We start from the raw sequence: 12,188 nt of genomic DNA, 5'->3' as shown, positions 1-12,188 counted from the left end.
TCTTTAGTAGTTTAATTTGAGACCACCTGCTAATATTATGTCCTGTAGGTCTTTTTACATTACCAACACATGGGGTGAAATGTAATAGGATGAGAGATTCAGAAAGTGAGAGATTTGGTAAGAAATCTCCATTTTTTTTAAAGTGGCAATCATTGACACAGCAAAACCAGTGTGATTTTGCTGTGTCAATGATTGCCACTATAAAAAAAATGGAGATTTCTTACCAAATCTCTCACTTTCTGAATCTCTCATCCTATTACATTTCACCCATGATTTTTTTTAGTAAGCCAATAATGTTAGGAAACTTTTTTATTAGCTTACCTGGTTATAGAAGTAGAAGAGGACAAAAAAGTGACTGTATCTCACCTACAGCCATACCACATTGGATACGCCCAATCTCGTCTGATCGTGGAAGCTAAGCAGTGTTGGGCCTAGTTAGTACTTGGGTGGGAGACCACATGGGAACACCAGGTGCTGTAGGTTTTTTCCCATTACTGGCAAATTGTTTTTATTCTCTAGCTATTTAAATTGGACACTTTTTCTTTTTATTGCCAATACAGACATTTGGGAGAGGTCAAACAGACACAATAGCCATCACCTAAAGACTTACCACACTGTTTCGGCCCAATTACAACTGCTTTTGGCAGCTAAACAGTGTTGAGCCTCTTTAGTAGTTTAATTTGAGACCACCTGCTAATATTATGTCCTGTAGGTCTTTTTACATTACCAACACATGATTTTTTTAAGTAAGCCAATACAGTTAGGAAACTTTTTTATTAGCTTACCTGGTTATAGAAGTAGAAGAGGGCAAAAAAGTGATTGTATCTCACCTACAGCCATACCACATTGGATACGCCCAATCTCGTCTGATCTTGGAAGCTAAGCAGTGTGGGGCCTGGTTAGTACTTGGGTGGGAGACCACATGGGAACACCAGGTGCTGTAGGTTTTTTACCATTACTGGCAAATTGTTTTTATTCTATAGCTATTTAAATTGGAAACTTTTTCTTTTTATTGCCAATACAAACAGTTGGGAGAGGTCAAACAGACACAATAGCCATCACCTAAAGACTTACCACACTGTTTCTGCCCAATTCCAACTGCTTTTGGCAGCTAAATATTGTTTAGCCTCTTTAGTAGTTTAATTTGAGGCCACCTGCTAATATTATGTCCTGTAGATCTTTTTACATTTCCAACACATGATTTTTTTCAGTAAGCCAATACAGTTAGCAAACTTTTTTATTAGCTTACCTGGTTATAGAAGTAGAAGAAGGCAAAAAAGTAACTGTATCTCACCTACAGCCATACCGCATTGGATACGCCCAATCTCGTCTGATCTTGAAAGCTAAGCAGTGTTGGGCCTGGTAAGTACTTGGGTGGGAGACCACATGGGAACACCAGGTGCTGTAGGTTTTTTCCCATTACTGGCAAATTGTTTTTATTCTCTAGCTATTTAAATTGGAAAAATTTTTCTTTTTATTGCCAATACAGACATTTGGGAGAGGTCAAACAGACACAATAGCCATCACCTAAAGACTTACCACACTGTTTCGGCCCAATTCCAACTGCTTTTGGCAGCTAAATAGTGTTGAGCCTCTTTAGTAGTTTAATTTGAGACCACCTGCTAATATTATGTCCTGTAGGTCTTTTTACATTACCAACACATGATTTTTTTCAGTAAGCCAGTACAGTTAGCAAACTTTTTTATTAGCTTACCTGGTTATAGAAGTAGAAGAAGGCAAAAAAGTGACTGCATCTCACCTACAGCCATACCACATTGGATACGCCTATTCTCGTCTGATCTTGGAAGCTAAGCAGTGTTGGGCCTGGTTAGTACTTGGGTGGGAGACCACATGGGAACACCAGGTGCTGTAGGTTTTTTCCCATTACTGGCAAATTGTTTTTATTCTCTAGCTATTTAAATTGGAAACTTTTTCTTTTTATTGCCAATACAGACATTTGGGAGAGGTCAAACAGACACAATAGCCATCACCTAAAGACTTACCACACTGTTTCGGCCCAATTCCAACTGCTTTTGGCAGCTAAACAGTGTTGAGCTTCTTTAGTAGTTTAATTTGAGACCACCTGCTAATATTATGTCCTGTAGGTCTTTTTACATTACCAACACATGATTTTTTTCAGTAAGCCAATAATGTTAGGAAACTTTTTTATTAGCTTACCTGGTTATAGAAGTAGAAGACTTTATCTCACCTACAGCCATACCACATTGGATACGCCCAATCTCGTCTGATCTTGGAAGCTAAGCAGTGTTGGGCCTAGTTAGTACTTGGGTGGGAGACCACATGGGAACACCAGGTGCTGTAGGTTTTTTCCCATTACTGGAAAATTGTTTTTATTCTCTAGCTATTTAAATTGGACACTTTTTCTTTTTATTGCCAATACAGACATTTGGGAGAGGTCAAACAGACACAATAGCCATCACCTAAAGACTTACCACACTGTTTCGGCCCAATTACAACTGCTTTTGGCAGCTAAACAGTGTTGAGCCTCTTTAGTAGTTTAATTTGAGACCACCTGCTAATATTATGTCCTGTAGGTCTTTTTACATTACCAACACATGATTTTTTTAAGTAAGCCAATACAGTTAGGAAACTTTTTTATTAGCTTACCTGGTTATAGAAGTAGAAGAGGGCAAAAAAGTGATTGTATCTCACCTACAGCCATACCACATTGGATACGCCCAATCTCGTCTGATCTTGGAAGCTAAACAGTGAGGGGCCTGGTTAGTACTTGGGTGGGAGACCACATGGGAACACCAGGTGCTGTAGGTTTTTTCCCATTACTGGCAAATTGTTTTTATTCTCTAGCTATTTAAATTGGAAACTTTTTCTTTTTATTTCCAATACAGACAATTGGGAGAGGTCAAACAGACACAATAGCCATCACCTAAAGACTTACCACACTGTTTCGGCCCAATTCCAACTGCTTTTGGCAGCTAAATATTGTTTAGCCTCTTTAGTAGTTTAATTTGAGGCCACCTGCTAATATTATGTCCTGTAGATCTTTTTACATTACCAACACATGATTTTTTTCAGTAAGCCAATACAGTTAGCAAACTTTTTTATTAGCTTACCTGGTTATAGAAGTAGAAGAAGGCAAAAAAGTGACTGTATCTCACCTACAGCCATACCACATTGGATACGCCCAATCTCGTCTGATCTTGGAAGCTAAGCAGTGTTGGGCCTGGTTAGTACTTGGGTGGGAGACCACATGGGAACACCAGGTGCTGTAGGTTTTTTCCCATTACTGGCAAATTGTTTTTATTCTCTAGCTATTTAAATTGGAAACTTTTTCTTTTTATTGCCAATACAGACATTTGAGAGAGGTCAAACAGACACAATAGCCATCACCTAAAGACTTACCACACTGTTTCGGCCCAATTCCAACTGCTTTTGGCAGCTAAACAGTGTTGAGCTTCTTTAGTAGTTTAATTTGAGACCACCTGCTAATATTATGTCCTGTAGGTCTTTTTACATTACCAACACATGATTTTTTTCAGTAAGCCAATAATGTTAGGAAACTTTTTTATTAGCTTACCTGGTTATAGAAGTAGAAGAGGACAAAAAAAGTGACTGTATCTCACCTACAGCCATACCACATTGGATACGCCCAATCTCGTCTGATCTTGGAAGCTAAGCAGTGTTGGGCCTAGTTAGTACTTGGGTGGGAGACCACATGGGAACACCAGGTGCTGTAGGTTTTTTCCCATTACTGGCAAATTGTTTTTATTCTCTAGCTATTTAAATTGGACACTTTTTCTTTTTATTGCCAATACAGACATTTGGGAGAGGTCAAACAGACACAATAGCCATCACCTAAAAACTTACCACACTGTTTCGGCCCAATTACAACTGCTTTTGGCAGCTAAACAGTGTTGAGCCTCTTTAGTAGTTTAATTTGAGACCACCTGCTAATATTATGTCCTGTAGGTCTTTTTACATTACCAACACATGATTTTTTTAAGTAAGCCAATACAGTTAGGAAACTTTTTTATTAGCTTACCTGGTTATAGAAGTAGAAGAGGGCAAAAAAGTGATTGTATCTAACCTACAGCCATACCACATTGGATATGCCCAATCTCGTCTGATCTTGGAAGCTAAGCAGTGTGGGGCCTGGTTAGTACTTGGGTGGGAGACCACATGGGAACACCAGGTGCTGTAGGTTTTTTCCCATTACTGGCAAATTGTTTTTATTCTATAGCTATTTAAATTGGAAACTTTTTCTTTTTATTGCCAATACAGACAATTGGGAGAGGTCAAACAGACACAATAGCCATCACCTAAAGACTTACCACACTGTTTCGGCCCAATTCCAACTGCTTTTGGCAGCTAAATATTGTTTAGCCTCTTTAGTAGTTTAATTTGAGGCCACCTGCTAATATTATGTCCTGTAGATCTTTTTACATTACCAACACATGATTTTTTTCAGTAAGCCAATACATTTAGCAAACTTTTTTATTAGCTTACCTGGTTATAGAAGTAGAAGAAGGCAAAAAAGTGACTGTATCTCACCTACAGCCATACCACATTGGATACGCCCAATCTCGTCTGATCTTGGAAGCGAAGCAGTGTTGGGCATGGTTAGTACATGGTTGGGAGACCACATGGGAACACCAGGTGCTGTAGGTTTTTTCCCATTACTGGCAAATTGTTTTTATTCTCTAGCTATTTAAATTGGAAACTTTTTCTTTTTATTGCCAATACAGACATTTGGGAGAGGTCAAACAGACACAATAGCCATCACCTAAAGACTTACCACACTGTTTCGGCCCAATTCCAACTGCTTTTGGCAGCTAAACAGTGTTGAGCTTCTTTAGTAGTTTAATTTGAGACCACCTGCTAATATTATGTCCTGTAGGTCTTTTTACATTACCAACACATGATTTTTTTCAGTAAGCCAATAATGTTAGGAAACTTTTTTATTAGCTTACCTGGTTATAGAAGTAGAAGACTGTATCTCACCTACAGCCATACCACATTGGATATGCCCAATCTCGTCTGATCTTGGAAGCTAAGCAGTGTTGGGCCTAGTTAGTACTTGGGTGCGAGAAAACATGGGAACACCAGGTGCTGTAGGTTTTTTCCCATTACTGGAAAATTGTTTTTATTCTCTAGCTATTTAAATTGGACACTTTTTCTTTTTATTGCCAATACAGACATTTGGGAGAGGTCAAACAGACACAATAGCCATCACCTAAAAACTTACCACACTGTTACGGCCCAATTACAACTGCTTTTGGCAGCTAAACAGTGTTGAGCCTCTTTAGTAGTTTAATTTGAGACCACCTGCTAATATTATGTCCTGTAGGTCTTTTTACATTACCAACACATGATTTTTTTAAGTAAGCCAATACAGTTAGGAAACTTTTTTATTAGCTTACCTGGTTATAGAAGTAGAAGAGGGCAAAAAAGTGATTGTATCTCACCTACAGCCATACCACATTGGATATGCCCAATCTCGTCTGATCTTGGAAGCTAAGCAGTGTGGGGCCTGGTTAGTACTTGGGTGGGAGACCACATGGGAACACCAGGTGCTGTAGGTTTTTTACCATTACTGGCAAATTGTTTTTATTCTATAGCTATTTAAATTGGAAACTTTTTCTTTTTATTGCCAATACAAACAATTGGGAGAGGTCAAACAGACACAATAGCCATCACCTAAAGACTTACCACACTGTTTCTGCCCAATTCCAACTGCTTTTGGCAGCTAAATATTGTTAAGCCTCTTTAGTAGTTTAATTTGAGGCCACCTGCTAATATTATGTCCTGTAGATCTTTTTACATTACCAACACATGATTTTTTTCAGTAAGCCAATACAGTTAGCAAACTTTTTTATTAGCTTACCTGGTTATAGATGTAGAAGAAGGCAAAAAAGTAACTGTATCTCACCTACAGCCATACCGCATTGGATACGCCCAATCTCGTCTGATCTTGAAAGCTAAGCAGTGTTGGGCCTGGTAAGTACTTGGGTGGGAGACCACATGGGAACACCAGGTGCTGTAGGTTTTTTCCCATTACTGGCAAATTGTTTTTATTCTCTAGCTATTTAAATTGAAAAAAATTTTCTTTTTATTGCCAATACAGACATTTGGGAGAGGTCAAACAGACACAATAGCCATCACCTAAAGACTTACCACACTGTTTCGGCCCAATTCCAACTGCTTTTGGCAGCTAAATAGTGTTGAGCCTCTTTAGTAATTTAATTTGAGACCACCTGCTAATATTATGTCCTGTAGGTCTTTTTACATTACCAACACATGATTTTTTTCAGTAAGCCAGTACAGTTAGCAAACTTTTTTATTAGCTTACCTGGTTATAGAAGTAGAAGAAGGCAAAAAAGTGACTGCATCTCACCTACAGCCATACCACATTGGATATGCCCATTCTCGTCTGATCTTGGAAGCTAAGCAGTTTTGGGCCTGGTTAGTACTTGGGTGGGAGACCACATGGGAACACCAGGTGCTGTAGGTTTTTTCCCATTACTGGCAAATTGTTTTTATTCTCTAGCTATTTAAATTGGAAACTTTTTCTTTTTATTGCCAATACAGACATTTGGGAGAGGTCAAACAGACACAATAGCCATCACCTAAAGACTTACCACACTGTTTCGGCCCAATTCCAACTGCTTTTGGCAGCTAAACAGTGTTGAGCTTCTTTAGTAGTTTAATTTGAGACCACCTGCTAATATTATGTCCTGTAGGTCTTTTTACATTACCAACACATGATTTTTTTCAGTAAGCCAATAATGTTAGGAAACTTTTTTATTAGCTTACCTGGTTATAGAAGTAGAAGACTGTATCTCACCTACAGCCATACCACATTGGATACGCCCAATCTCGTCTGATCTTGGAAGCTAAGCAGTGTTGGGCCTAGTTAGTACTTGGGTGGGAGACCACATGGGAACACCAGGTGCTGTAGGTTTTTTCCCATTACTGGAAAATTGTTTTTATTCTCTAGCTATTTAAATTGGACACTTTTTCTTTTTATTGCCAATACAGACATTTGGGAGAGGTCAAAAAGACACAATAGCCATCACCTAAAGACTTACCACACTGTTTCGGCCCAATTACAACTGCTTTTGGCAGCTAAACAGTGTTGAGCCTCTTTAGTAGTTTAATTTGAGACCACCTGCTAATATTATGTCCTGTAGGTCTTTTTACATTACCAACACATGATTTTTTTAAGTAAGCCAATACAGTTAGGAAACTTTTTTATTAGCTTACCTGGTTATAGAAGTAGAAGAGGGCAAAAAAGTGATTGTATCTCACCTACAGCCATACCACATTGGATACGCCCAATCTCGTCTGATCTTGGAAGCTAAACAGTGAGGGGCCTGGTTAGTACTTGGGTGGGAGACCACATGGGAACACCAGGTGCTGTAGGTTTTTTCCCATTACTGGCAAATTGTTTTTATTCTCTAGCTATTTAAATTGGAAACTTTTTCTTTTTATTTCCAATACAGACAATTGGGAGAGGTCAAACAGACACAATAGCCATCACCTAAAGACTTACCACACTGTTTCGGCCCAATTCCAACTGCTTTTGGCAGCTAAATATTGTTTAGCCTCTTTAGTAGTTTAATTTGAGGCCACCTGCTAATATTATGTCCTGTAGATCTTTTTACATTACCAACACATGATTTTTTTCAGTAAGCCAATACAGTTAGCAAACTTTTTTATTAGCTTACCTGGTTATAGAAGTAGAAGAAGGCAAAAAAGTGACTGTATCTCACCTACAGCCATACCACATTGGATACGCCCAATCTCGTCTGATCTTGGAAGCTAAGCAGTGTTGGGCCTGGTTAGTACTTGGGTGGGAGACCACATGGGAACACCAGGTGCTGTAGGTTTTTTCCCATTACTGGCAAATTGTTTTTATTCTCTAGCTATTTAAATTGGAAACTTTTTCTTTTTATTGCCAATACAGACATTTGAGAGAGGTCAAACAGACACAATAGCCATCACCTAAAGACTTACCACACTGTTTCGGCCCAATTCCAACTGCTTTTGGCAGCTAAACAGTGTTGAGCTTCTTTAGTAGTTTAATTTGAGACCACCTGCTAATATTATGTCCTGTAGGTCTTTTTACATTACCAACACATGATTTTTTTCAGTAAGCCAATAATGTTAGGAAACTTTTTTATTAGCTTACCTGGTTATAGAAGTAGAAGAGGACAAAAAAAGTGACTGTATCTCACCTACAGCCATACCACATTGGATACGCCCAATCTCGTCTGATCTTGGAAGCTAAGCAGTGTTGGGCCTAGTTAGTACTTGGGTGGGAGACCACATGGGAACACCAGGTGCTGTAGGTTTTTTCCCATTACTGGCAAATTGTTTTTATTCTCTAGCTATTTAAATTGGACACTTTTTCTTTTTATTGCCAATACAGACATTTGGGAGAGGTCAAACAGACACAATAGCCATCACCTAAAAACTTACCACACTGTTTCGGCCCAATTACAACTGCTTTTGGCAGCTAAACAGTGTTGAGCCTCTTTAGTAGTTTAATTTGAGACCACCTGCTAATATTATGTCCTGTAGGTCTTTTTACATTACCAACACATGATTTTTTTAAGTAAGCCAATACAGTTAGGAAACTTTTTTATTAGCTTACCTGGTTATAGAAGTAGAAGAGGGCAAAAAAGTGATTGTATCTAACCTACAGCCATACCACATTGGATATGCCCAATCTCGTCTGATCTTGGAAGCTAAGCAGTGTGGGGCCTGGTTAGTACTTGGGTGGGAGACCACATGGGAACACCAGGTGCTGTAGGTTTTTTCCCATTACTGGCAAATTGTTTTTATTCTATAGCTATTTAAATTGGAAACTTTTTCTTTTTATTGCCAATACAGACAATTGGGAGAGGTCAAACAGACACAATAGCCATCACCTAAAGACTTACCACACTGTTTCGGCCCAATTCCAACTGCTTTTGGCAGCTAAATATTGTTTAGCCTCTTTAGTAGTTTAATTTGAGGCCACCTGCTAATATTATGTCCTGTAGATCTTTTTACATTACCAACACATGATTTTTTTCAGTAAGCCAATACATTTAGCAAACTTTTTTATTAGCTTACCTGGTTATAGAAGTAGAAGAAGGCAAAAAAGTGACTGTATCTCACCTACAGCCATACCACATTGGATACGCCCAATCTCGTCTGATCTTGGAAGCGAAGCAGTGTTGGGCATGGTTAGTACATGGTTGGGAGACCACATGGGAACACCAGGTGCTGTAGGTTTTTTCCCATTACTGGCAAATTGTTTTTATTCTCTAGCTATTTAAATTGGAAACTTTTTCTTTTTATTGCCAATACAGACATTTGGGAGAGGTCAAACAGACACAATAGCCATCACCTAAAGACTTACCACACTGTTTCGGCCCAATTCCAACTGCTTTTGGCAGCTAAACAGTGTTGAGCTTCTTTAGTAGTTTAATTTGAGACCACCTGCTAATATTATGTCCTGTAGGTCTTTTTACATTACCAACACATGATTTTTTTCAGTAAGCCAATAATGTTAGGAAACTTTTTTATTAGCTTACCTGGTTATAGAAGTAGAAGACTGTATCTCACCTACAGCCATACCACATTGGATATGCCCAATCTCGTCTGATCTTGGAAGCTAAGCAGTGTTGGGCCTAGTTAGTACTTGGGTGCGAGAAAACATGGGAACACCAGGTGCTGTAGGTTTTTTCCCATTACTGGAAAATTGTTTTTATTCTCTAGCTATTTAAATTGGACACTTTTTCTTTTTATTGCCAATACAGACATTTGGGAGAGGTCAAACAGACACAATAGCCATCACCTAAAAACTTACCACACTGTTACGGCCCAATTACAACTGCTTTTGGCAGCTAAACAGTGTTGAGCCTCTTTAGTAGTTTAATTTGAGACCACCTGCTAATATTATGTCCTGTAGGTCTTTTTACATTACCAACACATGATTTTTTTAAGTAAGCCAATACAGTTAGGAAACTTTTTTATTAGCTTACCTGGTTATAGAAGTAGAAGAGGGCAAAAAAGTGATTGTATCTCACCTACAGCCATACCACATTGGATATGCCCAATCTCGTCTGATCTTGGAAGCTAAGCAGTGTGGGGCCTGGTTAGTACTTGGGTGGGAGACCACATGGGAACACCAGGTGCTGTAGGTTTTTTACCATTACTGGCAAATTGTTTTTATTCTATAGCTATTTAAATTGGAAACTTTTTCTTTTTATTGCCAATACAAACAATTGGGAGAGGTCAAACAGACACAATAGCCATCACCTAAAGACTTACCACACTGTTTCTGCCCAATTCCAACTGCTTTTGGCAGCTAAATATTGTTAAGCCTCTTTAGTAGTTTAATTTGAGGCCACCTGCTAATATTATGTCCTGTAGATCTTTTTACATTACCAACACATGATTTTTTTCAGTAAGCCAATACAGTTAGCAAACTTTTTTATTAGCTTACCTGGTTATAGAAGTAGAAGAAGGCAAAAAAGTAACTGTATCTCACCTACAGCCATACCGCATTGGATACGCCCAATCTCGTCTGATCTTGAAAGCTAAGCAGTGTTGGGCCTGGTAAGTACTTGGGTGGGAGACCACATGGGAACACCAGGTGCTGTAGGTTTTTTCCCATTACTGGCAAATTGTTTTTATTCTCTAGCTATTTAAATTGGAAAAAATTTTCTTTTTATTGCCAATACAGACATTTGGGAGAGGTCAAACAGACACAATAGCCATCACCTAAAGACTTACCACACTGTTTCGGCCCAATTCCAACTGCTTTTGGCAGCTAAATAGTGTTGAGCCTCTTTAGTAATTTAATTTGAGACCACCTGCTAATATTATGTCCTGTAGGTCTTTTTACATTACCAACACATGATTTTTTTCAGTAAGCCAGTACAGTTAGCAAACTTTTTTATTAGCTTACCTGGTTATAGAAGTAGAAGAAGGCAAAAAAGTGACTGCATCTCACCTACAGCCATACCACATTGGATACGCCCATTCTCGTCTGATCTTGGAAGCTAAGCAGTTTTGGGCCTGGTTAGTACTTGGGTGGGAGACCACATGGGAACACCAGGTGCTGTAGGTTTTTTCCCATTACTGGCAAATTGTTTTTATTCTCTAGCTATTTAAATTGGAAACTTTTTCTTTTTATTGCCAATACAGACATTTGGGAGAGGTCAAACAGACACAATAGCCATCACCTAAAGACTTACCACACTGTTTCGGCCCAATTCCAACTGCTTTTGGCAGCTAAACAGTGTTGAGCTTCTTTAGTAGTTTAATTTGAGACCACCTGCTAATATTATGTCCTGTAGGTCTTTTTACATTACCAACACATGATTTTTTTCAGTAAGCCAATAATGTTAGGAAACTTTTTTATTAGCTTACCTGGTTATAGAAGTAGAAGACTGTATCTCACCTACAGCCATACCACATTGGATACGCCCAATCGCGTCTGATCTTGGAAGCTAAGCAGTGTTGGGCCTAGTTAGTACTTGGGTGGGAGACCACATGGGAACACCAGGTGCTGTAGGTTTTTTCCCATTACTGGAAAATTGTTTTTATTCTCTAGCTATTTAAATTGGACACTTTTTCTTTTTATTGCCAATACAGACATTTGGGAGAGGTCAAAAAGACACAATAGCCATCACCTAAAGACTTACCACACTGTTTCGGCCCAATTACAACTGCTTTTGGCAGCTAAACAGTGTTGAGCCTCTTTAGTAGTTTAATTTGAGACCACCTGCTAATATTATGTCCTGTAGGTCTTTTTACATTACCAACACATGATTTTTTTAAGTAAGCCAATACAGTTAGGAAACTTTTTTATTAGCTTACCTGGTTATAGAAGTAGAAGAGGGCAAAAAAGTGATTGTATCTCACCTACAGCCATACCACATTGGATACGCCCAATCTCGTCTGATCTTGGAAGCTAAACAGTGAGGGGCCTGGTTAGTACTTGGGTGGGAGACCACATGGGAACACCAGGTGCTGTAGGTTTTTTCCCATTACTGGCAAATTGTTTTTATTCTCTAGCTATTTAAATTGGAAACTTTTTCTTTTTATTTCCAATACAGACAATTGGGAGAGGTCAAACAGACACAATAGCCATCACCTAAAGACTTACCACACTGTTTCGGCCCAATTCCAACTGCTTTTGGCAGCTAAAT

General features: G+C 38.7%; 24 non-coding genes and 2 pseudogenes across 24 annotated transcripts; all 26 read left to right on the top strand.

The window, feature by feature from the left end:
• The first annotated feature begins 364 nt into the window (after positions 1–364).
• On the top strand, positions 365–483 carry LOC146054131 (5S ribosomal RNA). Its single transcript, XR_014468110.1, has one exon. It is a non-coding gene; the product is annotated as a 5S ribosomal RNA (ribosomal RNA).
• A 345-nt stretch (positions 484–828) lies between these two features.
• On the top strand, positions 829–947 carry LOC146053872 (5S ribosomal RNA). Its single transcript, XR_014467875.1, has one exon. It is a non-coding gene; the product is annotated as a 5S ribosomal RNA (ribosomal RNA).
• Positions 948–1,292: 345 nt separating this feature from the next.
• On the top strand, positions 1,293–1,411 carry LOC146054022 (5S ribosomal RNA). Its single transcript, XR_014468011.1, has one exon. It is a non-coding gene; the product is annotated as a 5S ribosomal RNA (ribosomal RNA).
• A 346-nt stretch (positions 1,412–1,757) lies between these two features.
• LOC146054092 (5S ribosomal RNA) lies at positions 1,758–1,876 on the top strand. The gene has a single exon (XR_014468075.1). It is a non-coding gene; the product is annotated as a 5S ribosomal RNA (ribosomal RNA).
• Positions 1,877–2,207: 331 nt separating this feature from the next.
• Positions 2,208–2,326, top strand: LOC146053969 (5S ribosomal RNA). The gene has a single exon (XR_014467963.1). It is a non-coding gene; the product is annotated as a 5S ribosomal RNA (ribosomal RNA).
• A 345-nt stretch (positions 2,327–2,671) lies between these two features.
• LOC146054049 (5S ribosomal RNA) lies at positions 2,672–2,790 on the top strand. Its single transcript, XR_014468036.1, has one exon. It is a non-coding gene; the product is annotated as a 5S ribosomal RNA (ribosomal RNA).
• Positions 2,791–3,135: 345 nt separating this feature from the next.
• LOC146054136 (5S ribosomal RNA) lies at positions 3,136–3,254 on the top strand. The gene has a single exon (XR_014468115.1). It is a non-coding gene; the product is annotated as a 5S ribosomal RNA (ribosomal RNA).
• Positions 3,255–3,600: 346 nt separating this feature from the next.
• LOC146053968 (5S ribosomal RNA) lies at positions 3,601–3,719 on the top strand. The gene has a single exon (XR_014467962.1). It is a non-coding gene; the product is annotated as a 5S ribosomal RNA (ribosomal RNA).
• A 345-nt stretch (positions 3,720–4,064) lies between these two features.
• Positions 4,065–4,183, top strand: LOC146053934 (5S ribosomal RNA). Its single transcript, XR_014467931.1, has one exon. It is a non-coding gene; the product is annotated as a 5S ribosomal RNA (ribosomal RNA).
• Positions 4,184–4,528: 345 nt separating this feature from the next.
• On the top strand, positions 4,529–4,647 carry LOC146054175 (5S ribosomal RNA). The gene has a single exon (XR_014468150.1). It is a non-coding gene; the product is annotated as a 5S ribosomal RNA (ribosomal RNA).
• A 331-nt stretch (positions 4,648–4,978) lies between these two features.
• Positions 4,979–5,097, top strand: LOC146054218 (5S ribosomal RNA; annotated as a pseudogene).
• Positions 5,098–5,442: 345 nt separating this feature from the next.
• On the top strand, positions 5,443–5,561 carry LOC146053933 (5S ribosomal RNA). Its single transcript, XR_014467930.1, has one exon. It is a non-coding gene; the product is annotated as a 5S ribosomal RNA (ribosomal RNA).
• A 345-nt stretch (positions 5,562–5,906) lies between these two features.
• On the top strand, positions 5,907–6,025 carry LOC146054021 (5S ribosomal RNA). Its single transcript, XR_014468010.1, has one exon. It is a non-coding gene; the product is annotated as a 5S ribosomal RNA (ribosomal RNA).
• Positions 6,026–6,371: 346 nt separating this feature from the next.
• On the top strand, positions 6,372–6,490 carry LOC146054147 (5S ribosomal RNA). Its single transcript, XR_014468125.1, has one exon. It is a non-coding gene; the product is annotated as a 5S ribosomal RNA (ribosomal RNA).
• A 331-nt stretch (positions 6,491–6,821) lies between these two features.
• On the top strand, positions 6,822–6,940 carry LOC146053967 (5S ribosomal RNA). Its single transcript, XR_014467961.1, has one exon. It is a non-coding gene; the product is annotated as a 5S ribosomal RNA (ribosomal RNA).
• Positions 6,941–7,285: 345 nt separating this feature from the next.
• Positions 7,286–7,404, top strand: LOC146054048 (5S ribosomal RNA). Its single transcript, XR_014468035.1, has one exon. It is a non-coding gene; the product is annotated as a 5S ribosomal RNA (ribosomal RNA).
• Positions 7,405–7,749: 345 nt separating this feature from the next.
• LOC146054124 (5S ribosomal RNA) lies at positions 7,750–7,868 on the top strand. Its single transcript, XR_014468104.1, has one exon. It is a non-coding gene; the product is annotated as a 5S ribosomal RNA (ribosomal RNA).
• Positions 7,869–8,214: 346 nt separating this feature from the next.
• On the top strand, positions 8,215–8,333 carry LOC146053966 (5S ribosomal RNA). The gene has a single exon (XR_014467960.1). It is a non-coding gene; the product is annotated as a 5S ribosomal RNA (ribosomal RNA).
• A 345-nt stretch (positions 8,334–8,678) lies between these two features.
• Positions 8,679–8,797, top strand: LOC146053932 (5S ribosomal RNA). The gene has a single exon (XR_014467929.1). It is a non-coding gene; the product is annotated as a 5S ribosomal RNA (ribosomal RNA).
• A 345-nt stretch (positions 8,798–9,142) lies between these two features.
• LOC146054174 (5S ribosomal RNA) lies at positions 9,143–9,261 on the top strand. The gene has a single exon (XR_014468149.1). It is a non-coding gene; the product is annotated as a 5S ribosomal RNA (ribosomal RNA).
• Positions 9,262–9,592: 331 nt separating this feature from the next.
• Positions 9,593–9,711, top strand: LOC146054216 (5S ribosomal RNA; annotated as a pseudogene).
• A 345-nt stretch (positions 9,712–10,056) lies between these two features.
• On the top strand, positions 10,057–10,175 carry LOC146053930 (5S ribosomal RNA). Its single transcript, XR_014467928.1, has one exon. It is a non-coding gene; the product is annotated as a 5S ribosomal RNA (ribosomal RNA).
• A 345-nt stretch (positions 10,176–10,520) lies between these two features.
• On the top strand, positions 10,521–10,639 carry LOC146054020 (5S ribosomal RNA). Its single transcript, XR_014468009.1, has one exon. It is a non-coding gene; the product is annotated as a 5S ribosomal RNA (ribosomal RNA).
• Positions 10,640–10,985: 346 nt separating this feature from the next.
• Positions 10,986–11,104, top strand: LOC146054133 (5S ribosomal RNA). Its single transcript, XR_014468112.1, has one exon. It is a non-coding gene; the product is annotated as a 5S ribosomal RNA (ribosomal RNA).
• Positions 11,105–11,435: 331 nt separating this feature from the next.
• Positions 11,436–11,554, top strand: LOC146054060 (5S ribosomal RNA). The gene has a single exon (XR_014468046.1). It is a non-coding gene; the product is annotated as a 5S ribosomal RNA (ribosomal RNA).
• A 345-nt stretch (positions 11,555–11,899) lies between these two features.
• LOC146054047 (5S ribosomal RNA) lies at positions 11,900–12,018 on the top strand. Its single transcript, XR_014468034.1, has one exon. It is a non-coding gene; the product is annotated as a 5S ribosomal RNA (ribosomal RNA).
• Positions 12,019–12,188: the final 170 nt, after the last annotated feature.

The sequence above is a fragment of the Crinia signifera genome, unplaced genomic scaffold (genome assembly GCF_055691185.1).
Source record: "Crinia signifera unplaced genomic scaffold, ASM5569118v1 HAP2_SCAFFOLD_222, whole genome shotgun sequence".
NCBI lineage: Eukaryota > Metazoa > Chordata > Amphibia > Anura > Myobatrachidae > Crinia > Crinia signifera.
Note: the sequence above shows the minus strand (reverse complement) of the source record. Positions and strands in the feature narration are given on the sequence as shown.